The sequence below is a fragment of the Triticum aestivum genome, chromosome 5B, assembly GCF_018294505.1.
Source record: "Triticum aestivum cultivar Chinese Spring chromosome 5B, IWGSC CS RefSeq v2.1, whole genome shotgun sequence".
Lineage (NCBI taxonomy): Eukaryota > Viridiplantae > Streptophyta > Magnoliopsida > Poales > Poaceae > Triticum > Triticum aestivum.
The window spans coordinates 589,147,347-589,171,441 of record NC_057807.1 but is presented as its reverse complement, the minus strand read 5'-3'; positions in this window follow the sequence as shown (position 1 = coordinate 589,171,441).

The window sequence follows — 24,095 nt, the reverse complement described above, 5'->3', positions numbered from 1 at the left end:
CCGTCCGTAAAAACTCATATGGTCCTACCTGCAGTGTGGCAGATCCTTGTTATCAGGTGGTGCATGGTTGATCTGGTCAGTGTGTTCGGGTTGGCACCGGCAAAGGTGAACCGGCCTGGACGGCGTCACATGACGGGTGGCTTTTCGTGTGTATGAGCAAAAGTTTTGCATCTTGGAGTAGATCCGGTCAAGAATGGTTTCCACCTGTCAAAAGGTTCTGGTGAGGCGCTCACGATGAACGTTTCAACGTAAAAAATGTCAAATGGGAAGGAGCTTGCATGGTACAACTGGACACCATGTAAACGACTTAAGTACGTAGTCTCCAGGTGCGAGGTGTCATTTCCAAGTATTGTCCCTATCCTATCCAGTCCATTCAATACAAGGATAAATACCCCGAGACGGGGACGTAAAATGAACCGGCCGGCTGTCGGGTGCACTGGACTGGAGGTGAGCTGTGCGTAACTGAAGGAGGAGTGACGGGCAGGCAGCGGGCTGAACTGAGCTCGACCTGTACGTGCAGCCGTGCTCGGTCCGCCTCACCTTATCTGCATTTCTGCATCGCGTGTGGTGTGGGTGTGGCTGCGAGGGGTACAGCTGTGCGGCGCCAAGCAATGGAAGGCGTCCATGCGCCCTGCGTGCGCTGCTGCGGTAAGCGCATTCCACACGTCGTTGGCGCGTGTACGTCTCATTTCTTTCTAGAATAACTACTTAACCGGTAGTGGTAGTGGTGAGTGGTGAGTGGTAGTGATGCTCAAGTGCAGCTTTGTCTGATGCTTTGCTTGTGATTAGGGAGGTCGCCCTCTCTCCTCTTGCAGTACGGTACAAGCCAAGGGACGGGATTGGTCATGGGGGTTAGGGGGTAGTATGACAGTGTGCGCGGCCTCGCCTACGTATTTTAGTGATCTAGACGCTCTTATATTAGTTTACGGAGGGAGTACGTGCGTACAACCTAGTGGACCGTCGCGCGTTTGAATTGAACCGAATTGGACTCGGCCGGTGTGATGATTGCGCGTGCATGATGGCATGTAGAGTAGCCATACGTAGCCTTGATGATGACGGTGATGGTGTCACGAATTATTGCATGATGGCAGTTGAGCTGGTGCTGCTGGGTGCTCCGTGTCCGTGGCCATGGGGCTCCCTTCCCTTGATTGCGTTCGTCCATTGCTGCGGCCGGGTTCGCGCTAATGTAATGGCCCGTCTCCGGCTCCACTCACGTTGATCTCCGCGGAAGGAAATTGTCAATCATGCTTGGCGAGGACAAGCCGTGATCGATGCTCCAATTATTTGCGCCACCGACGACACACATGGTAAACGCGGTGTAGGTGGTACTGCGAGGTCTGCCGGTGTAGTTGGTACCGGCCAGAGTATATCAATCTGGGAAGATAAGCGGATCCCTGGTCTTGACTCTTTGAGTCCTTCGGTGATGCCGGGAGGGACTACACTTGCTACTGTTAGTGAGTTGATTGATGATGGGAACTGGACTTGGCGGGGGGAGCTGATTCAGAATGTTTTTATCCCTCCGAAAGCTGATGCTATTCTCAATATACCACTCCATCATGGGGGTGGAGAGGATTTTTTTACTTGGGCCCATGAAAGGAACAACAACTACTCTGTCAAATCTGCGTACCTTGCTCTCGTGACTCGCAGCGAGCGTTTAGCTTTAAAGGAAGGGACGGTTCTTAGCACCTCAAATACTGAGGGACGGATGTGGAAGCGTCTTTGGAAGCTCAATGTTCTGCCTAAAGTTCGGGTATTCTGGTGGAGAGTCGTACGGCAAATTCTCCCGGATGAGTGCACCTTACGGTGTAGGCATATACAAGAACTTGGAAGATGCAAAGTTTGTTTTGTTATGGACGAGGATCTAATGCACGCTCTAGTGCATTGCTCGCACGCAAAGATGTTCTGGGCTGAGGCGTATTCATGGTTGGGTGTAGGCCAGCCATGTCTCCACCCAGGAACTTGGTCGAGAGACATATTGTGTGATGAAAAGTACACGGATGTACATAGGTCGCAGATGATCACCGTTATGTGGGCGATATGGCACTCTAGGAACATAATCACACATGACGGCGAGAGGCTAGATCCGGTTACAACTATTCGACGCATCAAGGAAGACTTGGCTATCCTGGAGATACCGCGTTCGTGTGCGGCAGTTCTGCCAGGCCATGGGTGGAGACCCCCTGATCCAGGTGTGATTAAGGGCAACACTGATGCGGCGATGTGCATGGATTCGGACAAATGTGCTGTTGGACGAGTTGCCCGTTCCAACACCGGTTTGTTGGGTGCATGGTCTAAACCCCCACCTTGGTGTCACGGATCCTTTCATTGGCGAGACACTAGCGTTAAGAGCTAGTGTCATCTTTGCCAAGCTTTTTGGTTTCTCACGTCTGATAATGGAAACCGATTGCCTAGAGGTTGTGAACCTCTGGAATTCCCGTCACAATAGTTGGTCTATTGTGGCACCGGTATCAATAGAAATTGAAGAGCTAGCTTCCTCTTTGATTATTTTTGTATTCAACATGTAATGAGATCAGCCAATGTATCGGTCCATCTTTGTGCAAAGCGAGCTAGCACATTGAAGATCACCAAAAGTTGGACTGATGATAGACCACCTTTCCTGCTTACTAGCCTTTTGGCTGATGATGCTAGGAGTTCTTTTGTTGAATAAAGCTCTCGGTTTGAATGAAAAAGAAAACATGTGGCCGCACCGATAGTAAAACCACCTAACTACGGTACAGATCCGGCCGTCCACAGCTACTACTCCGTGACGAGTAACTGGTTTTGTAGCTTGCACATTCGGGGGCTCCAACCATCGACGGATGGATTGACCGTGTCAACCTTGCTAGCATGTCACCGCCCACAAGTTTACACCAGCATTTGGTCCTCGAATTATTCTAAAGGTGTCATATAGGTCTTCAAACTATGAAAATCACCATCTAAGTCCTTAAAGTGCAATATACATGTCATTCTGGTCGTCAAACTATTTCAAAAATGTCACATAGGTCCTTGAACTATTTTGGAGGTGTCACATATATACACACTTATTAGACTTTAAGGATTTTTGAGGACCTAGATGGCACTTTTCATAGTTTGCGGACCTACATAACACCTTTAAAATAGTTCTAGGACATATGATGCACTTCACTCCTATATAAGAGGTCGGGGTGTGAGCAGTGTGAGGCACGCAACTACGTGGTGACCACAAAGCGAACTATTATTTCACGGTGTGAGGCACGCACTACGCTTAGACGGTGGAGGTAGCGCGGCCGCGGCGGCGGTGCCGGCGAAGCTCGCGGTCCGTCGGCAGAAGCAGTAGGCGCTGCACGATGATAGGCGTGTGCGCATGCTCGACGGCAGGTGCTCCCTGAAGGCCGCCCGCCGCGCCTCTCATTTGTAGCGCCTCACACGGAACCACACCCAAGGCCCGTGGGAGAGAGGAGGAGGCCCGGTGGTGGAGATCGAAAGCCAGAGGAGGGGCGTGGCAGGAGACGAGGAAGGAGAGGAGGTGGCAGCGGCGAGAGGAGGATCCCGGCTTGCGAGGAGACCCTGGTTAGGTCACGACTATTTCGATCGCTATGTACTCTATCCTGATTTTTTTTCCTACGTACTGTGGGAAGGTGTTACCTGCGACAGTAAAATCTTTCACGTGGCATAGGCTAGCGGTCGCACTTCCCGCGACCGCTATGCTTATTGTGTTCGATACCGTGTGCACGCCACACTAAGAAGTATACCGTGTGCACGCCACACTAAGAAGTATACACTAAATTTTGAAGGGTGTCTCTCTGTATGAGAAGGCCCCAACAATTTTGAATTTTAAATCTTACTGGCGTTTAGACGTCTTTGCTGAATGCTCACGTTGTATATTTGGTCAGTGGACCAACAGTTAAATTTCGTACCTGTCTACGCCACGGGAAGAATGTTAGCAAGGTCTTCGAAAAATGCTAGAAAGGTCATAACGAATTCGAAATTTTAGGTGCAGTGCTGATGACCATCATAACTGTCTTCCCGATGCAACCGGAAGAATGCAAGAAAGGTCGTAACCATTCGAAATATGCTAGAAAGCTCGTAACAATTCGAAATTTTAGGTGGCAGTGCTGATGACCATCATAACTGTCTTCCTGATGATCTACAAGCATGGAGGTTATTGTTGTTTCGATGTTCTATTTCCATGAATTTCTTTGGTGTTGGAGACCTCTTCAGGTGTGGTTACACCTTTTCTTTTCCTTTTACAAGGGTCAATGGTTTCAACGGGACAAAAGTAGGCACGGAACCGCCCCGTCCTGCCTCCTCCCCAAAAAAGACCAGAGTTCCTCTGCCTCATGCAGGCGTTGCCGCTGGTCCGTCTCGTCTTTGATGGCCTTAGGATAATAGGGACTCGGTAGATGCCTACCATTGCCGGCGGGAGGGTCCTGTTTTTAGATGTTTCTTTGAGTTTTGTTTTTTGTCCTGCTTGAAAAATCGAGATGAACACGGCTCCCTAAAGATGGAATAAGGTTCTTTCCGTCAAGCCCTCATTTCCGGTGGTGAGTCTAGCAACGTCGGTGGACATTTGGAGGTGTGTCTCCTATGGATCTGTCTTTGGTGGAGGTCGTCGTCTTCTATGTCTGTTTGTCTTCTTCTTGGATCCTTCCGATCTACGCTACTCTTCATCAGTGGCTGTGGCTATTCCGTTGCACTGGCCCTACGCGGCGTTTGTACGATGACTTCTTGACTATCTACTACGACAAGTTTTTTTCGTCTCCGGTGATGGAGGGGCGACGGCGGCGGCGCGCCTTCAGTCCACTTCAGTGCTTGTAGTCGTCGCTAGGTGCTCTACGAATCTGGATATAATTTTTACTATTTCGGATGTCTGTTGTACTGCCATGATTGAAGATGAATTGATTGGAAGTTTACTGAAAAACTAAATAAATAGTTTCAACGAAAAAACCTAGTCACCACATTTTCAACGTGTTGTCACTAGATCGCACACGCAAACTGCTACATAGACCGGACCCTGTAATGTTTTTTTTTGCTTTTTCAATTCAGGTCTTTCCAGTTTTTGCTTTATTCTTCGTTTCTGCCAATTTTATTTTTATTTTTTCAGGGTTTCTTTTTTTCCGTCTCAATTTTGAAGTTCACTAAACATTTCTAAAAAAATTGCAAACACCTCCTAACATTTGTCAACAGTTTTTTCCCTTAAATTTAGGCATTTTAAAAATTATTTTAAAACTTGGGAACAATTAAGGAACTCGTATACATTTTTTAAATGCACAAACATATTTTCTAAAATCATGAACACGCTAATTTAAAAGAACAATATTATTTAAATTCGTTAACCTTTTTTTTACTTTCTTGAACTAAAAAAAAGACTAAGCTTATTGGCCATGGACGGTCCATTTAAGGAACCTTTTGCGTTATAGTGGTGATTAATTGCATACGGCTTCATCTATATCTAGTTTTTCTTTTTTTGAGGCAAACATCTTGATCTAGTAGTTTCAAAAGTTTCACATGGCTCAGAATGGCTCAGTGCCGCAAGAATAAGCTGTTCACGACCAGCAAAGTTGCGTTACTAACACCCTGGCGAGTTCTTAGGCTATGTACAAGGTTACTGAAATAATACTGAAAAAGAAATAATACAGAGATCTCACATTTGTCTCCGGAAAAAATTACATGCTGGTAGATGGACGTAGATGAGGCGATTTTTTCCCTCCCCCTTCCCCCACCTACCTCCCTCTCCACCGCCGTTGCTGCGCCTCCCCCGAGCCTATCCACCTCCCCTTTCGCCACTGGACTGGATGACAACACCTCGCCGCCGGGGTGCTCAGATCCGTTGCCTTCAGCCGGCGACGCGGGTGGTGGTGCCGTTGCGGCTTCCGGCTCCTCCAGTCGATGCGAACTCACCGGAGGCGTACCAGGAGATGGAGCGTGTGGTGCGGGATCGATTCCCGGACCGCTCGATGTGGTCGGAGATCTTCGAGAGCATCCTGCAGCACGCCAGGTTCGACGAATACGCGAGATTCACCGGCGACGATGGCGCATCGAATGTGGAGTTCCTCTTCTGGGCGATCCAGGAGGCGGACTCGCTAGATCCGGCGCAGGCTGCGCGGTGGAGGGAATTCTGATCCAACCCTCCTTGCCTCAACATCGCAAGGCCGCGCATGGAGGCGATATCCAGGACCCCCCCGGGGTGCTTCCGCCCGGGGTCCTTCCTCCTCGTCGGCCTTAGCGACCGTCGATGGTGCTGGTCGCGGCTTGCACGGTGGAGGTCTGCATCCTGGAGGCCTCCACCGAGTTCACAAGGGCGGCATGCACGACATCGAGCCCCCACCTTGGCCTGGCAACCAAGGTGTGGTTCTGGGTATTATCTCTGTCAATTCTCTGAGATGTTTGCGTGAATTTCGTGCGCGCTCCAGATTTGGTACGGCAAAAAAACTTGATCCAGTTGATGTTCATAGTACTAGTTTACCTTATTCGGGGGTTTCCCTTTCTGTTGACAGTTTGACGGTGAATAATCGAGAGAAAGAGGAATTGAGGGTTCTCCCTCTTGGTAATTTGATATCAAAAAATAATGTGATGGTTGATGGTAAGGATAAATCATGTGAGGTTGAGGGCGGAAGATTTGCCCAGTCTAGTTTGAATTCAAAATTAGAGGAAAAGCTAGGAGCATGTGCTTCAGGAAAAAGTGACCAAAAGCCGAGAGGCCCCATTCCTGCTCCGAAGATCTGCGAGCCATCCATTCGTGGATGTGTGGTGGTGAGGAAAGAGAATTCTGATAGTGCGTTTTCCCAGCCTAGTCATGACCTAGAATATATAGAGGAGCACTATGGCCAGTTGTGGTCGATTCCTTCCCCTCCCCGCCGCCGCAGTAACCCTAACCCTTTCCTCCCAAAACCTTTTCCTACTATGTTCTGGGTGAGGAAGGATTTGTTTGCTGCTGGGAATTTTACTAGGGTTGATTGTCATCTGCTGTGGTGCGATCTTTTGATCCTCCTCCCAAACTGATATGTTTGCCGTGCGAGGGTATTGGCCTGGGTTCCAGATCGTTTGCTGAGGCTGTTAAGGGAGGAGTAGTGATGGCTGATAGGCGTCCTTCTGGATCAAGCTCAGGGGCTTCCTCTCAACGGGGGGGGGGGGGGGGGGGGGGGGGGGGGTCAGCGCGCTCCGGCCCCTCAACGCCGGCAAGGTGCTGCGACTGCTGGTAAAGATCCCGCTCCTATACAGAAAACTAAGTCTACTGCATCTACTGCTTCTTCTCAAATCCCTGCTCCGGTGGTTGTTACTGAGGTCGAACAGGTACTTGTCCTAGATATAAGGAGATGCTTTGCTTTAATTGTGGGCGCCCTGACCACTATGTGGGGAACTGTGTGAAGACTAAGGCTTGTTTCATTTGCCAGCAAAATCATAATGTTAATAATTGTGCTGCTTGGGCTAAGATTCAACCTTCAGCTACTTTTTTTTGGAAGTGGAGCTAGTGGTCTTGGTTTTTACCATGTGGAGGTTCCTGCTGCTGCTGAGACCAAGTGGTTGAATTATCAGAACTGTGCTGTGGTGAATATCATCAAGGGAGAGGTTCAGAAAACTGAGCTTTGTGGCCCGATGTCTGCTGTTTTCTGCAAGAATAGGCAATGGCCTTGGCAAGTGAGAGAGTTTTCAAGCAAGACTTTCTTAGTCAGTTTCCCACCATGGAAAAGTGTTGAGGATTTGATTGAGTTCCCAGCCTTTGATCTGCCTAAAGATGGTGTAAATGTGAATGTGACTGAATGGAAGGGAGCATGTGATCCTTTTGGAGAATTGATTGAAGCCTGGGTATTGATTGAGGGCATACCACCTAAATGGTGTACCTGGAAGGTGTTCTGTCAGATTGATTCAATGTTTGGTGTGCTTACTGATGTAGACCGAAATGAATGTTCAGAACCTTTTTTTGAGAATGTGAGGGTCAAGATTGCTTGCAGAGATCCAACCAAAATTCCTTTTGAAAGATTGATAGAGATGAAGAAGAAGTTATTTCTTATTGGATTTACTGTGGAAGGGTTTGAACAAACTGGTGGCCTAGATTCTGTGGTTAATGATGAAGAGGGTGATGATGAAGAGATTGAGGAAGATAATGAGAATAACCATGAGGGCAAAACTGATGGTACTCAGGATGTCAGTCTGTCCAATGATGAGAATGCTATAGATGATCTGGATAAGGCTAACTTGAGCTCAAAAAGGACTCCTGATGCTGGTAGCCACAAAAAAGTTTCTGATGCTGTTGAACACCAGGTTAGTCGGTCAGACACTGAGCATGAGAAGTTCATCATGGAATGTGCTGTGGTGGAGGCTAAATCTGTATGGAAAAAAGAGCCTGATGAATCAACCAAAGATGTAGGTGAGACTGAAGCTTGTGCTTCACCAGCTATGTTTAGAGTGGAAAATACAGTTTCTCCAACTGAACTTGGTGATGGACCTTTGTTAAGTGATCATAGTGCTTCTTTTGAAGTCATGGATCATCATACTATCCCCAAGACTAAAAATCCTCTGGATGATGGGTCTAACTATGATAGTGATGGAAACCTACGTGGAGGTGATAGTGTAGCTTACCGCAACATGATTCTGATGTCAATTGATTGTTCTGATTCTGAAGAAGAGAAGAATGCTGAGGATGACATGGCAACCTTACCTGTGGATACTGCTGAATTGATTAAGTCTTCTGGTTTGAAGAGGTCTCTGCTGTCTTCACTTGATGAGGTGATGGAGGTTGAAAAAAACCCAGACTAAATCAAAATGGGGGCCTGTTTTGGCCCAGAAGCCACTAACCACGGGACATGGCCATGTGAATATCATGCAAAAAGCTGCTGAATACAAGAGGAAAAAGAACCTGGATGTGCCTCACACATACAAAGGTAACTCATTTGATGTTCTTGATCCCGATCTCCTTGCTGTCCATACTGAGAAAATTAATTTGAAAACTGGGAATGATATCTGCTCTAAACATGTGATTATTGATGATTTAATTGCTGATGAAAAGAAAAAATGCTTGATGTTTGCTAATAACAACCCTGAAATTGTGTTGCCTTCTAATTTAGATGTTGATGAGGTAGATGTTGGTTCATTCCAGTGGGATCTACTCTTGAGCAATTAGTGGGCACTGCTGATTGCTGTGAGAAGTCCCCAACTGTTCTGACCAAGGTTAAGCCTTGTGGCTTGTCATATCCCTTCAATATTGCTTAGATATGATAGGTCTCATATGGAATATTAGGCGGCTTGGACAACCAGGGAAAATTCAGTGCCTGTGTGATACTATTGCTAAGGCTAACCTAGATTTTATTGGGTTTCAAGAAACAAAAAAAGAACTCATTTCTGAGGGTCTCCTTCAGGCTGTGGACAGACAGAATCAGTTTACTTGGCATTTCTTACCTGCTTTGAATACTGTTGGGGGTATTTTGGTAGGCTTTAGAAGTGATGTGTTTGAAGTAATTGGCTTTACTAATAAAAGATTTGGTGTGGTTTCTACCATTAAAACAAAAAGTGACAAGTTTGTGTGGCAGTTAATTGTGGTCTATGGCTCTGCTTATCCTGAATTCAAGGTGGATTTTGTTGCTGAATTACATGATATCCTGGAATCTGCCTCTTACCCTGTTTTGGTGTGTGGTGACTTTAATCTTGTTAGACAGCAATCTGATAAAAGCAATGGCATGATTAACCCACATTTTGCCTTCCTCTTCTATGATTGGGTTAATAGATGGGCCTTGCTGGAAATTTCCATTTACAACAGATCTTTCACCTGGTCCAATAATCAAAATAATTCTATCTTTGCAATTCTAGATAGGGTGTTCACTTCTATGGACTGTGATATGCATTTTCCTTTATCTACTTTAATTGCCCTTCCAAGGGTGGGGAGTGACTACACCCCCCTAGTTTTAGACACTGGGGCTAGGAAAGTTAATTGTCCTAAGATGTTTAGGTTTGAGAAGTGATGGTTAGCTCAATCTGGGTTCTCCCAGCTTGTGCATGATGTGTGGACTAAGAATGGCGATGCTAGTTCTTCTATTGAGAATTGGATGTGCAAAACTAGAGTTCTTAGGAAAGTCATTAAAGGTTGGACCATTAATATAGAGGCTGCCATGAAGAAGAAGAAAAAATCCCTCCTTATGGAGTTTGACATCTTAGATGTGAAGTCTGAGCAAAATCATCTTCCTCCATGTGAGTTTGAGAGAATGAATCTCATTAAGAAAGAGTTGGATGATATTTGGAAAAAGGAAGAGACTGCCTTCTGGCAGAGATCTAGAGACAGAAAAATCTTGGAGGGAGATCGTAATAATGCTTATTTTATGGCTCTAGCTAATCATAGACATAGAAAAAACCACTTGGATGAATTGAATGGCCCTGATGGCCCTGTTACAACTATTGATGATTTGTTGGATGTTGCTACTAACTTCTATAAGAAGCCTTTTTCTTATGAACAAAAACCTGATATTCATTTAGATGATGACTTTTGGGATGACTGTGACATGATCACCGAGGAGGAGAGAGAGATATTGGAAAAACCCTTTTCTGAGGAGGAGATTAAAAAGGCAATTATGAGTTCTTATGTTGGAGGAGCTCTTGGCCTTGATGGCCTATCATTTATTTTTTATCAAACCTTTTGGGAGTTAATTAAAGATGACTTTATGTGGTTAGTGAAAGATTTTGAAAATGGCAATCTGGATGTCTCCAGATTAAACTTTGCTATTATTACCCTGATTCCTAAGGTTAATAATGCTAAAGATATGAATTTTTTTAGACCTATCAGCCTTGGAAACTGTTCTGTTAAGATTTTTTCAAAAGCTATGATACTAGGCTTCCCCTATATGTGACGGAATTATCTCCCAAAATCAAACTGCATTTATTAAGGGTAGATTCATACTTGAAAGTGCAGTCATGGCTCATGAAGTGATTCATGAGATCCATAGATCTGGTTCTAGTGGCCTGGTTCTGAAATTGGATTATGAAAAAGCCTATGATAAGGTAAATTGGGATTTCCTTGTGGAAATGTTGAGGTCTAGAGGTTTTGGTGAGAAATGGATTGGTTGGGTTTGTAGTTGCCTTCATCAGGGGACTTTTGTTGTGAAAATTAATGACACTATTGGTCCTCATTTTGTGGGAGGGAAAGGGCTAAAACAAGGTGACCCTTCCTCTCCTCTTCTTTTTAACTTAGTGGCTGATGTTTTTTCTAAAATGCTGAAGAAAGCTACTAGCCATAACTTGATTAAAGGGCTTCTGCCTCATGTAGTGCCTGGTGGTGTGGTCAGCTTGCAGTATGCTGATGACACACTCCTATTTTTAGATGCCTCTGTTGATCATGCCAGACATTTGAAATGGATCTTGGCTTGTTTTGAAAAACTTTCTGGTCTCTGTATCAACTTTCATAAAAGTGATTTGCATACCATCAATATTGATGAGGAGACTGCTAAGGAGTTTGCCCAAATTTTCTGTTGCCAAATCAGGGATTTCCCTTTTAAATATCTTGGCGTTCCTTTACATTTCATGAAACTAAGGAGAGAGGATATCCAACCCATTATTGATAGAATTATCAGGAATATTGGTGGGTGGTTGGGTAGAAATCTGTCTTATAAGGGGAAATTGATTTTACTTACTACCTGCATTGCTAGTATTCCCACTTACTTAATGTCCGTTATGAAATTTCCTAAGTGGGCAATTGATGCTATTACTTCTCAAATGTCTCATTTTTTCTGGGATAATGCTGGAGACAATCATAAATACCACATAGCCAAGTGGGGGCTGGTCTCTCAAAAGAAAGAGTGGGGTGGCTTGGGTGTTCCTAATCTTAGGGAGTTTAATATGTCTTTACTTGCTGCTTGGAGTAAACGATTCTTTGATGATAGAGATAGTGACTGGAAGAAATGCTTAATTACAAGTATAATGTGGATAGGCTAAATATTCTCTGGTCTAGAACTGGGGTAGGCTCTCCCTTTTGGAAGAACTTTACCTGGGCATTTTCTGCTGCTAAGACTTTTTATAGGTGGATCCCTGGGAATGGAAGAAATATTTCTTTCTGGCATGATACCTGGGTGGGTGATTGTTCACTCAAGACTAGGTTTTGGGACCTCTTTGTGATCTGTCAGCAACAAGATGCCTCAGTGGCCCAGGTTTGGGATGGGGAGAATTTGCAGCTGACCTTTAGAAGATGTGTTAATGAAGATACTTTATGCTCCTCGAATGAGATACTTAGTGTGGTTAAAAATGTTCCTTTTTCCAACATGGCTGATAAGCCTGTGTGGACGTTGGAAGCAAAGGATTATATTCAGTAAAATCTATGTATAAGGTGATAAATTGGGGGGGGGGTCTCTATCTGGAGAGATTTTATCTGGAAAATTACAATCCCACCTAATATCCATGCGTTTCTTTGGCTAATGGTGCATAACAAGAGTCTGACTAGGGACAATCTGGCTAAACGCCAGCATGTGGAAGACCTGACATGTGTCTTCTGTAGTGAAGCTGAAAGTATCCATCACTTGTTTTTTGAGTGTGTGGTGGCCCCACAAGTGCGGCTGGTGATCTCTAACTGCACTAAGATGCCTGTACCAGAATCGTTTGAATCTTTTATTTCTTTTTGGAAGAAGAAAAAATGCTATGATGCTATAAACCTGATTTCTGCTGCTACCTTATGGAGCTTATGGTTGTTTCGAAATGAAATTGTGTTCTAGGGAAGAAGATGGCGAAGTATCAAGTGTGTGCTGGAAATGGTGGGGATGCATATCCATCAATGGAAGATATTGTGCGTGGATTCCCAAGCTGTGCTACTCCTCCAATGCTTGAAGCTGCTCAACCATCATCGCGGGAAGTTGCTTAGGATCGCCTGGCATGTAGATGCTCCTGTAGGGATTTCATAGCTTGTGTGTTGCCTTCCCTGTAGGGGCCGTATCCTAGTTATCTTGTAGGTGTTCTGACTTTTGTTGCTTCGTCTGTAATAATTCTGCTGCGGCTACTTCTGGCTGGAGCCGAGAGCTGTTAACAATGTGCCTTGGTTGCCTTTGCTTTTTCAATAAAAAGTTGGGGCAAAGGGGCAACCCCTTTCGTTTAAAAAAAACTGTTTTACTGAAGTATCAGTGCTTAATTGTAGAGGGCCTATGTTTAGTGAGTCACCTCTGCTATAGAAAAAAGCATTGATGCTCAAGGAAAAGCTGATTTTATTTATTCACACTCTGTTTTCTAAACTTCTATTAATATGACGGTGTGGTCAAGAAAAAATGGTCATGTAATATTTTACAAATGCTAGTGTTAAGTGCCACATACAACACACATGTAAACGCAGTTTTTGAGACTGATGATGGATCGAGTAGCGGAGTATGTAGTATGCCGGTGTGGTAAAATGTGGCAACAACATGTGGCCGGATTCATAAAACGCCGTGGTATAGGTCCTGCCTCCTGCAACGGAATGCGCAAACAAGTCGTATATAGTACTCCATCTGTAAAGAAATATATTATCCTTTAGATAAACGCTCTTATATTTCTTTAGGAAGGAGTACTACTGCATAGTTAGAGTTTTATGGCTGGGTTTTACTCTATTAAAGTCATGAAGGTCGGCAGCTATGCTATGGAGTGGACACTTACGCGGCACATGATCAATTCTCGCAAAATGCTATTTCTCACCCGTTAGAAGTCGTAAAGAATAATAGGTCTCGCCAACAACCGCGATGCTACTGGGTCGCCCAATACTTTATCTGCACATAATTTTTTAAGTATATATCTTGATTTTTACTTTTTGAATACACATTCTAAATTATTGATATACATCTAAAACATTTGTATATATGTTTACCATTTTTCAAATACATGATTAACACTATTCAAATATGTATTTTGAATATTATTTTGACTAATTGTTATAGTTTTTTCAAGTACACATTCAATCATTTCTGAATGATACGATTATTTTAAAACTATGTGAACATTTGTTTAGTTTGTATAAACATTTTTTTAATATCGCAAACATAATTTTGGAACGCATGATCATTTTTAAAAATGTAACATATTTTGTTGAAATTCTATCAGACCTTTTTTGAATTACATGACCATTTGTTTACATTGTATACTATTTTGAAAAAATGTCACATGCGGTACAAACGGTGAACATTTTTTGAAATGTCACATATGTTTCTTTCAATGTTACAAACATCTTCTAAAAGTTGAGCAAAGGCCTTTTCAAATTGCATGAGCATTTTTAAATGTGTGACGGACACTTCTTTCTTAAAATAAAATATTTTTAATGATATATGTATTTAGTATATTTCAAAAATATATAAAAAAACATGTGTGTGACATCAGCCTAAGGAAAACACATGGCTACTGGGTCGGCCCACTACCAGCTTCGTGTAGGCGTGCTCGGGTTCTGTCTCATTAAAAGCGAGACATAGACTTCCCGATCGACTGGTTCAACTTTGTTTTAGTAGAAAGGGACAATGGGCTTCAGCTAGGTCTGATAGTTTCAAATGTTTCTGGTGGCCCATTGAGGCACGAAGGAGCTATTCCTCCCTTACAAATCTAGGGAGCTTTTATCATGCCTGCGCGTGGGATAGTGATGGACCGATTCAGATAGTGCTTTATACACTTTTATGATTGAGAATTAAAAATGTACATTTCAAAAATGATGTTTCAAAAATGAGTTTCACTACAAGTCTCATGACAGGTTTTTAAACATGGTGAAATCTGACACCCGGGATGATAAATTATGTTGTCACGAGCATGACAAATTCCTTTGACAAGCATGGCAAATCCTTGCCATGCTTAATTTTTTTCAGGATCTGCCATGGTTGCTGAAGGATGTCGATAATCTCACCTCGGGTTTTGTAAAGTATCACGAAGCAAAAGGAATAACACATGGAAACAACAGGTTCACTTGATATTTATCCGTGTGGATGTAGGGTATGTCCACAGTTCCGCTATTCATCATTGAATCAGAAGGACTTCCTGATTCATGTCTACACTTACCAAACTTGCGGGATCACAACTTAAGGGCCATTGATCTGTTGAGTACTAGATAAGTTGTGGGAGCTTATGAGAATAATATACTGGAAATGTTTTGGATATACAGAAATGTTTTGCAGAGAAATAAAGTCTTCCAGAGAGAGAACCAGCAAGGCTTTGGAGAAAACCAAGAAATACTAGAGAACTGAAAAAGTTCCGGTAACCCTTGAAACCCTCAGGAGAACCATGGAAGGGGCGTGATGTAGGGCGGAACCCTATGGGGCCGATATTTCACGTTTGGAGAGGATCCTACGGGGAACACGAAGAACGCGCGGAAGAACACGAGGGAAATCACGAGGGAAACACAGAGAAACACTCAACCGACACGAAATTGATCACGCAAGTGCTAGATCATTGAGGCACAAGGTAACACGAGATCCAAAGTCAACAAGGGACGATACAAGAGTAACCGTTCTTCTCCATGAGGAGGTATTGATTGTCTTCTCCGGATGGAGGCCTTGAATCCGGATGGATCTTCTCCGAGGAGGTGCGGTCCCTCACGAGGAGTAGATCCGGTACGGATGAGCAATGCTCTATCTCAAATGAGCTATCACAATGCTAACCCTAAAACGTAGGTGGGGATGGAGTATATATAGTCTAGGGGCGAAGAGGGGTACATGGGCCTCGGCCCTACACTGTTCACAAACAGGGAAGGCCGGATGTCCGGGCATCGGGTCAGATGTCCGGTGGCTCGCGAGGGACCGGATGTCCGGGCTGGTGCAGATGGCGCTGCGGCTCTCTGGATGGGCGACACCGGATGTCCGCGCGGAGGGCCCGAATATCTGGTGCTTCAGGAGGCGCCGGATGTACGGTGAGGCAGCCGGATGTCCGGGCTGTCGGGGCCAGCTTCTGTGCTTCCTGGATGGCACCTCCGGATATCCGATCTGGAGGCCGGAATTCCGGTGGGTGGGGGGCCGGATGTTCGGGCTGGACACCGGATGTCCGGTCCATGTAGCTTCTTCTAAAGAGTCCTGGCCGTGTAGATCTCCAGGGGCCGGATGTCCGGGACCATGGCCGGATGTCCGGTGCCTGGAGGCTATTCTCTCCTTCTTCCATTGGTTCTCTTCTTCCATGGACTTGGGGTCTTGACCATCTTCATGTGCATCCTCGGGAGGGTCCTCTTGGTACCTAATCATGCACAACATTCCGAACTTAGGTAGTAGCCATGTCTCGAGAGGATCATATGAGATATCACTAAGGAAAGAAGTCACCTTGGTCTCGAGAGCTCTCGCTCATGCTCTAGTCATGGGTCCTCTTGGTGCTTGGTGAGACGATGGAAGGTCCATGGGGATGACCGAAGGATGCTCCGCATCATCTCCCCCCCCCCTTGGGAAAGGTCCAACCTCGGATCGAAATCCTCATCACCATGTTACGGGGAGAGATCAGAGACGTTGAAGATGTCGCTTATGTTGTACTTGTTGCGTGGAAGATTGATCTTGTAAGCATTATTGTTGTAGCGTGCTAGCACCTTGAAGGGTCCATCGGCTCGAGGGAGAAGCTTGGACTTGCATTCATTGGGGAAGCGGTCCTTGCGAAGGTGTAGCCACACGAGGTCTCCAATGTTGAATATCATGGGATGCTTGTTGACATTGAGCTTGGTCGCGAGTCGTTGTACTTGGCGCTCGATGGTGTGCCTTATATCTTCATGCATCTTCTTGATGTAGCTTGCACGGGCACTTGCGTCGAGGTTGGTGCGCTCTTGTAGAGGAAGAGGTAGAATGTCCAATGGGGACAATGGGTTGAAGCTGTAGACGACCTTGAAGGGGGACTTGCCGGTCGTCGAATGTCTTGCAAGGTTGTAGGCGTACTCGGCGATGGGTAGACACTCCTCCCACTCCTTGATGTTCTTCTTGATCAACACGCAAAGTAGAGTGGAGAGCATACGGTTCGTCACCTTTGTTTGGCCGTCGGTTTGAGGATGGTATGCGGATGAGAACAAGAGCTTGATTCCAAGCTTGGCGCATAGCGTCTTCCAAAAGTAACTCAAGAACTTGACGTCGCGGTCGGAGACGATCGTTTTGGGTACTCCATGTAGATGCAAGATTTCCCTACAAAAGATATTCGCAATGTGTGAAGCATCGTCTATCTTGTTGCATGGAATAAAATGAGCCATTTTAGAGAAACGGTCCACAACAACAAACACGGAATCGTTTCCATTTTAAGTTCTAGGCAAACCAAGTACAAAATCCATGCTAATGTCTTCCCAAGGTTGATAAGGAATAGGAAGAGGCATGTAAAGACCATGGGATTGAGCTTTAGACTTAGCTTTGCGACAAGTAGAGCATCGGTTGGTGAAGCGTGAGACGTTGTGGAACATCTTGGGCCAAAAGTAGTTCTTGGAGAGCGTGGCGAATGTCTTTTCGCATCCAAAATGTCCCATGAGTCCTCCTCCACGAGCCTCGTGCAAAAGGAGCAAACGAAGAGAAGACTCGGGAATGCAAAGTTTGTTAGCTCTCATAAGATAATCATCTTTGAGGTAATATTGTTCCCAAGAAGTATGCGTCAAACACTTTGCATAAGGAATAACAAAAGATGGATCATTAGCATACAAATTTTTGATGTGCTCAAAACCAATAACATTCAACTCAAGTTTAGTGACGAGCGTGCATATGCGTGAAAGTGCATCTGCATTTGGCACAACCCTTAATGTACTTGATCACATAGGGGAAAGATTCAATAAATTCACTCCATTTGGCATGACGCTTGTTCAACTTAGTTTGACCTTTTAAGTACTTAAGCGTTTCATGATCGGTATGGATGACAAACTCATGAGGTCGAAGGTAATGCTCCCAAACATGTAGCACACACACTAAAGCATACAATTCTTTTGTCATATATGGGATAGTTAAGTTGAGCACCGGAGAGTTTTTCACTAAAATATGCAATTGCGCGTTTTTCTTGCATCAAAACTCCGCCAATTCCGGTACCACTTGCATCACAATGAACCTCAAAAGTTTTATCAAAGTTGGGCAAAGCAAGAATCGGAGTATGAGTAAGCAAAGACTTGAGCTCATCAAAAGCGGTGGATTGCAAAGATCCCCAAACAAAAGGAGCATTCTTATTACTCAAGACATGCAAAGGAGCGGCAATAGTGCTAAAGTCTTTCACAAAGCGACGGTAAAATCCTGCAAGACCAAGAAAACTACGCACTTGTTGCAAATTGGTGGGTTGGGGCCAATTTTTAATAGCTTCAATCTTAGATTCATCAACATGGACACCCTTGGAAGAGACGACAAAACCCAAAAAACCAGTTTGTCAACACCAAACATACACTTTTTTATGTTGGCATATAAACGTTCCTTGCGGAGGGTTTGCAAAACATTCCTAACATGCTGTAGATGGTCTTTCATGGATTTGCTAAACACAAGAATATCATCAAAGTAAACGACAACAAAGACTCCAATATAAGGTCAAAGCACAAAATGCATAAGACACATGAAAGTACCGGGTGCTTCCGATAAACCTATAGGCATGACCAACCACTCGTACAAGCCAAATTTGGTTTTGAAAGCAGTTTTCCACTGATCACCTTCTTGTATGCGGATTTGGTAATAGCCACTTTTAAGATCAATTTTTGAGAAAAAGGCGGCACCACTCAGTTCATCAAGCATATCATCTAGGCGAGGAATGGGATTCCTATAGCGAACGGTAATAGCATTTATAGGTCTACAATCCGAGCACATGTGAAAACTACCATCTTGCTTGGGCACAAATATAACGGGAATGACGCAAGGACTTAAGCTTTCACGTACATGACCGTTGTCGATGAGTTGTTGTACTTGCCGTTGGATTTCCTTAGTTTCTTCGGGGTTGACGCGGTATGGAGCTTTGTTTGGAAGTGGCGCTCCGGGGATGAGGTCGATTCGATCCTTAATGCCTCGTAGAGGAGGTACCCGGAGCTAGCTCGTCGGGGAAAACATCTTGGAATTCCTGCAAAAGAGATTGAAACACTAAAGGTAGCTCGTGAGAGGTGTTAGTTTTTGGTTCCCCATCCTTGCACACAAGGGCAAGGTGCATAACACTCGATGGGTTCTCACACACTTGTCTCATCTCACTTTTTGTGGCAAATAGGACTAGGTTGTTCTCTCTAGGCGAAGAGGAGCTCAAGTTTGGCTTGTGGCTCTCACGCACTTTTTGGTGGATCACTTTCTCACTCTTCTCTCCATGATGGGTGGCTTGCTTGTCGGCTATCACTTGACTAGGAGACATAGGTCGTAGCACATATTCCTTCCCTTTCATCTTGAGCTATAGTGATTGGTACGTCCATTGTGGATGACACCACGGTCGAATTGCCATGGCCTACCAAGAAGGAGGTGGAAAACGGACATCAGGACGACATCACACTCCAAAGTGTCCTCGTATGCACCAATTTTGAAGGAGACTTGGACCGTATGCTCAACTCGTATAGTGCCGGAGTCAGTTAGCCATTGGACTTTGTATGGGTGCGGGTGCTTCCTCTTTACCAATTGAAGATTGGAGCATAGTTCTTCACTTGCCAAGTTGTGGCAACTACCTCCATCGATGATGACCTTGACGGACCTTCCATTGATGCCGGCCTTTGTGTGGAAGATGTGGCATCTTTGTTCTTCTTCTTTTTGATGTTTAAGAGTCAAGACCTTGGAGACGACGAGAGTGGGGCTCGAATCCTCATCACAAAAGACTTGATCATCTTCATCCTCGTTCACTCGCTGATGGATGGTCACTTGCTCAAGGGCTTCCATCTCCTCTTCACTCATGGATTCATATGTACCATCGTCGTTGAGGATCATGGTTCGCTTGTTTGTGCATTGGTAGGACTTGCGGCCTCGACCGCCGCAAGTGAAACACTTGAAGGAGCTTGTCTTGATGGTCTCATTGGTCGGAGTAGATGATGAAGCACGCAGCTTGAAGTTTCTTGTAGTAGGAGGAAGACGACTTGAACTTGACGATGTTTTCTTGTAACTTGACTTGTCGTCGTTGCTTGGAGAAGGCTTGGTTGATGTAGAAGTTGGAGGAGTTGTTGGAACTTGTTTGTTGGAGAAGCCGTAGGTCTTGGATGAGTACTTGACGTACTTGAAGTCATCTTGCACTTGACGTTCCGCCTTTGTAGCTTGATGCACGAGCTCAATGAGGTTGGAGTAGGGTTGGAAGTTGGCAATCTTCTTGATGGGATGATTGAGTCCATTCAAGAAACGTGCCATAGTTTGCTCATCATATTCCGTGACATTGGCTCGAATCATGGCTATCTCCATTTCCTTGTAGTATTCTTCAACACTCTTTGTTCCTTGCTTGAGGAGTTGGAGTTTCTTGAAGAGATCACGGTTGTAGTATGTGGGCACAAAACATGCTCGCATGACATCCTTCATTTGAGCCCAAGTGGTGATTGGAGGTTCACCTCTTGCTTCTCGGTGCTCAAGAACTTGTTCCCACCATATGAGCACATAGTATTGGAACTCAAGTGATGCCATAGCGATCTTCTTCTCTTCCTCATAGTTGTGCAAACGAAAGATTTTGTCGACCTCCAATGCCCATGAGAGGTATTCTTCGGGATCATTGCTTCCAATGAACTTGGGCATGGTGAATTTTAGCTTGCCGTAGCATTGCTCTTCATTGTGTTGTTGGCGATGGTGATGATGACGCCCTTGACGTGGGGGATAATCATCCTCATGTTGCTCTTGGCGCGGGGGAAGTCCATGATCAACTTTTTCTTGTTGGACTTGAGGTCGAAGTGGAGCTTGACGAGCTTGTGGAGGAGCTTGAGGAACTTGACCTTGCGCTCACAGTTGGTAGTTCCTCTCTTGGATTTCTTCTCAAAGGGCTTCCTCTTTATTGCACCGCTTGAGATTGTGGTTGGTGATGGCTCGACTTGATTCTTGAAGGGCACGTTGCGCCTCAAGAGCTTGTGCTTCACGTTGTTGTTGTTAAAGATGTTGAGCCTCGGCATCTTGTTCCTCTTGGTGTAGATGCGCTCGTTCTTCCTCTTGGCGACGTTGACGTTGTCGTTCTTGAGCTTGTGCAAACGCAACTTGGTGTGGTTGAGGATGAGGTAGATGCTCGTCGACTTGCTCTAGTGAATGCTTGTCATGTAGCGGATTGCGAGATGCATGACGGTCTTGACGCGCGGCTCGTCGAAGAGTGTTCGATGACGGTATACTTGAGCCAGAGAAGGTGTCGTCAGAGTGTCGACTTGAGCGGCTCCATCTTGAGGATGAAGAAGTGGAAGGATGGCAGTTCCCCATAAAGGCGCGGATCTCATCCATCATTGCATCATTCTCTTGCTTGTGAGCGTCGAACTTGTTGTCGAAGTAGTCTCTTGTACGTTGCTTGGAGAGTCGCAAGTCGGTGGCGAGGTTGTCGATGCGTTCGTTCATAGCTTGTTGCTCTTGATGCAACGCTCGTTGTGCACCAAAGAGGTGGCTCTTGTCGACGTATGTTGACATGTCATCGCCGTTCTCGATGAGTGGTGGATTGGTAGAAGAACTTGTCCTATCCATCATTCCAAACAAGATGTAAGTGGTAGAAGGAGAAGAACGTATACCAAATGTACCTTGACCTATGTTGAAGATGAATCAAGTTCACTCAAATGCGGATAATGAAATAGCACTATTGGTACCAATTCTTGTCGGTTCTCACACCTACAAGTAAAAGCTTATGGTGGAGCTTGGTTAGTATGGTGGCACAAAATTTGATGCAATTGTAAGTGAGCTTCAATAATGTTGGAAAAGATCCACAAAATTGCAAATGCAACAAGTAGACCAAGCAAGTTGTGGTACACGGAAACACACACGCAAATAGATATATGGGATTGTGCAAAACAAAAGTGAGCCCAAAATGTGGAATCCACGAAGATGCTCTTGTTGCACAATACTAGAGAGACGCTAGCACAATTTCACAAAGGCGGTTACGTAACTTGTGCACAACCTACTAGGCAAAAATGCAATGACCTCTATCCCAAGTATGCTATATGTATGGTATTTCGGTGCTGTGATCCAAGATGATCGGATATGTCAATCTTAATGTAGTATGATGCTATGGTTCTTGCTTATAAGCTCTTTGCTTATCTTTCCTTCCTTGCTTAAAAGCTTGTTTGGCTCTTTCAATTTTGAGCTCTTTTCTCATGCAAAACTTCGCGAACCAAAATAGCAATTGTGTATGCGAGGACAACTTTGTGACACAAAATGTGATATCAAGATATATGCACCACCAGGAGATGGTATTTATGCTATGGAGTATGATCACTAAAGTGCACAAGTCACGTTGCCGGCAATACTCAATGGCTAGTCTCGATGGGCAAGCTACGCAAAAGTTAGACTATGTGGTTATCAATGCAATTGCAAGGTATGACAAAGATGTCGTTGGGGTTACCGTCCTTGCGATGATGAGTAGTCGATGGAGATGAGCGGTGGTGATGTTGACGTTGAACTGTACCTATATAGCCGAAACACAATAGGACATGGGAACCACAACCCAAACTCTCAAAGACCAAAATGTGTCAAAATCGTCATGGGAGGTAGCGGTGAGCAGTGGTGGTGCTTGTGGAAAGCGGTGGTGGGATGCGGAAGTAAGTGTGGGCACCGAGCAATTTTTTTGATAATATGGTGGAAAATGGCATGGGGGATGGAGTTGCTGCTGCCAAGGGCCGGATGTCCGGGCCAGCTACCGAATGTCCGGGACGCCTGATGTCCGGTGGACTCGGCAGATGTCTGGGCTCCTGGATCAGGGATGAACACAATGAACTCCACAGGAAAAAGGGCAACTCTAGGGCAAAATTCGGACGAATTTGTGGATGGAAATTGTGGGAGAGGTGGGGAAAAACTAGATCCACTCGATACAAAGCAGATCCTTGGATCAAATCCAACAAAACTTCAACACACCAACAAATCACAAAAAATTTTGGGAGGGCTATTTTTGTGGGGAATTTCGAATTTAGGATAAAAACAACAAAATCAAGCTAGAAAACACGGGCTAGGGGCTCCAAAAACGTGATCAACATTGCTCATGATACCAAGATGATGTAGGGCGGAACCCTATGGGGCCGATCTTTCACGTTTGGAGAGGATCCTACGGGGAACACGAATAACGCGCAGAAGAACACGAGGGAAATCACGAGAGGAAACACAGAGAAACACTCAACCGACACGAAATTGATCACACAAGTGCTAGATCATCGAGGCACAAGGTAACACAAGATCCAAAGTCAACAAGGGACGATACAAGAGTAATCGTTCTTCTCCATGAGGAGGTGTTGATTGTCTTCTCCGGATGGAGGCCTTGAATCTGGATGGATCTTCTCCGAGTAGGTGCGGTCCCTCATGAGGAGTAGATCTGGTACAGATGAGCAATGCTCTATCTCAAATGAGCTATCACAATGCTAACCCTAAAACGTACGTGGGGATGGAGTATATATAGTCTAGGGGCGAAGAGGGGTACATGGGCCTCGGCCCTACACTGTTCGCAGACAGTGAAGGCCGGATATCCGGGCGTCGGGCCGGATGTCCAGGCTGGTGCAGATGGCGCTGCGACTCTCTGGATGGGCGATGCCGAATGTCTGCACGGAGGGGCCGGATATCTGGTGCTTCAGGAGGTGCCGGATGTCCGGGCTGTCGGGGCCAGCTTCTGTGCTTCCTGGATGGCACCTCTGGATATCCGGGCTGGAGGCCGGAATTCCAATGGGGGGGGGGGGGCGGATGTCCGGGCTAGACGCCGGATGTCCAGTCCCTGTAGCTTCTTCTGCAGAGTCCTGGCCGTGTTGATCTCCAGGCGGCGGATGTCCGGGACCATGGCCGGATGTCTGGTGCCTGGAGGCTGTTCTCTCCTTCTTCCATTGGTTCTCTTCTTCCATGGACTTGGGGTCTTGACCATCTTCATGTGCATCCTTGGGAGGGTCCTCTTGGTACCTAATAATGCACAACATTTCGGACTTAGGTAGTAGCCATGTCTCGAGAGGATCATATGCGATATCACTAAGGAGAGAAGTCACCTCGGTCTCGAGAGCTTTAGCTCGTGCTCTAGTCATGGGTCCTCTTGGTGCTTGGTGAGATGATGGAAGGTCCATGGGGATGACCGAAGGATGCTCCGCATCAGGGTGCCACTTGCTGGCCCTAGGAGGGACTCCTCCTTTTAGGCGAGGT